Consider the following 2,500-nt stretch of genomic DNA (forward strand, 5'->3'; position numbering starts at 1 on the left):
TTCATCACATATTTAAAAAGTTATGTAAAGTCATGGAAAGTGATGAAACAAAAACTTTTTTTTACTGGGTTAAGTAGGTTAGGTTAGGTCAGGTTAGGTTAGGTTGGGTTAGGTTAGGTTAGGTTAGGTAAGGTTAGGTTAGGTTAGGTTTAAACAAATCATCGTTTTTAATGATTCTATATCACTTTTTAAAAGTGTGTTGAACAGTCACCGTGTTGAGTTAGCATGGAACCATATTGATCATAAATTTTATATATAATCATAATACATAGGGCGACTGAAGAAAGCCACACTAAGTTTATCGAAAACCGCCACGAGTGTCGATGAAATAAATAAATAAATAAATTAATTAAAATTAAAAGAAAATCGATAAATGCAATCAGGTTGCATGATAAATCACCACAATGACAACAGAACACACATTGAAAAAGTGATATGAAGTCATTAAAAGTGATGAAACAAAAATTGGGTTAAATACTTATACTCGTAACCTATTCAACCTAGTTTTTGTTTCATCACTTTTCATGACCTCACATCGCCGTTTAAAGGTTTGTTGAATTTTGATTTTGACGATTTATCCGGTCACTAACCCCTAACCTAACCAGAATACGGGACACGTCTCCATCGTCTTTTTTTTTTTTCGAAAATTCGGTTAAAAAAAAAAAATAACATTCTGGAGGAGAACCACCACTTTCTTGCCCTGTTTTAGGTACTGACAGTACCCCTTCAGAGCAACAACTCGGAAACTGCTTTTAAATTTAACTGAAACTGTAATGAAACATTCTTTATGGGCATTCTGGTAATCATGTACCGCTTCTGTTGCGGTTATCATCTGGGCTCGCTCCACATGAATTAACATACACTTTACGCATTGAAAGAGTCCATAAATTTTTTTTAAGGTTTTTTTATTCTCGCGGCTCTATGGACGTTACCCTTGGCTTTACCCATCGATTTATATATTAGGCATGACCAATTACCACTCCCTAGAGACAAGTAGAGGTATTGCTTTGCTTAAATATTTTTTTCAACTAATAAACGATCACTTATCTAATAATGATATACTGGCCCAATTATTTTTTTTTTGTACCAGAGTCTCACTCTCGAGGACGTCATAACAATGACGTCTTCTATATAGTAGAGCGAGCCGCACTAATTTATTTATAAACTCACGAGAGCTACGTGCTTTTTGAATGCGGTAGATAAAAAAATAGATTTTTATTTTTTGTGTCCTATAGCGCATTTGCGAGATTTTTGGAATTGCATATACACTGCATAAATGGTACAATTATGGCTATTTTACTTGTAATTGTTATAAATAAATGTACAAATTATATAAATAAATACATACCTAACCCCCGTTTCTTATTTTCGGCATTCGGAGTGGTTGAGGGTGCAATGGCAAGGCCATTTCCTGGTTATCAGCTGAAAACGGGATACGCCGAGCAGTATCTTGTTCTGATCCAACTTCACTGTCTGAGTCAATGGTCAATTGTTCCCTGTGGGACTTCCTTTTTAGAGGGTCAAGCAGTAGGCGATGTGGAGGAAATTAGTTCATGAATCTTTTTCATAAGGTTTTTTTCACGGTCCCCCAAAGGATCTCCAGGATTCCTGGTGGAGCCATCGGAATCCTCCGACGAAACCGCACCAGACGCCATTTACACTGAAAAATGTCAAGACAATTGAAGAAAAGTCAAAATTAAAAGTAAAAAAACGTTTTGGAGCAAATTGTATGTATGTAACATTTCAATGTTAACTTTTTTTTCTAATTTCTAAATTTAAAAAAGGGACATTTTGGAGGAGGCCCACCACTTCCCCGCCCTGTTTTAGGTACTGATGGTACCCCTTCAGAGCTCTCGCAAGGACGCTAATTTTTTAAAAAACGAATCTACATTTAAAATTTCAAAACAAGACCTCCAAAATGTCCATGCATACGATGTTATTCGCAGTATGCAAGTGCTGTGTTTTAATAATTTTAGTAAGTTCTATTCTACTTGGTTAATATAATAAAAACACATTTACAAAATGTCAACAATAGGTAGAGAAGAATTAAAATAATACACAGCCACCTACAAAGAGAACAAAAAAGAAAAATGGTAAAGTATGCGCCTCTTTCTGTGGTGAAGGGGGTGTCGATATCCACTAACAGGCAGACCTAGGGAGAGAAAGCTGGGCGTTGGATTGGCTTCACGAGAATCAGGTTCCGCGCCCCTAAGCCAGGAAACCGGTTGTGGCCTCGACGAGAAGTGTGAGTTGGGGTTGGGAATATCCCGAAGACCATGAGGAGAAAGCGTCGGAATACCTGGAGGCAGGGCGGAAGGTTGCCGATCCACGTTCGGCCCATCCTCAGTCCAGTTCCTGACCTCAGGGGAGGCGCTGCGAGCAGACGATGACACAGATCCCTCATCGTGATTTGATCTTGAAGTTTGATATGCACGGACGAGGTCTTCTGTCACCCCAGAGTTGGGGTACGCCGGACTGACACAAGAAAAATATAAGTTCA

This window comes from Hesperophylax consimilis, unplaced genomic scaffold (genome assembly GCF_061612785.1).
Source record: "Hesperophylax consimilis isolate HC1 unplaced genomic scaffold, BYU_Hcon_1.0 scaffold_152, whole genome shotgun sequence".
NCBI lineage: Eukaryota > Metazoa > Arthropoda > Insecta > Trichoptera > Limnephilidae > Hesperophylax > Hesperophylax consimilis.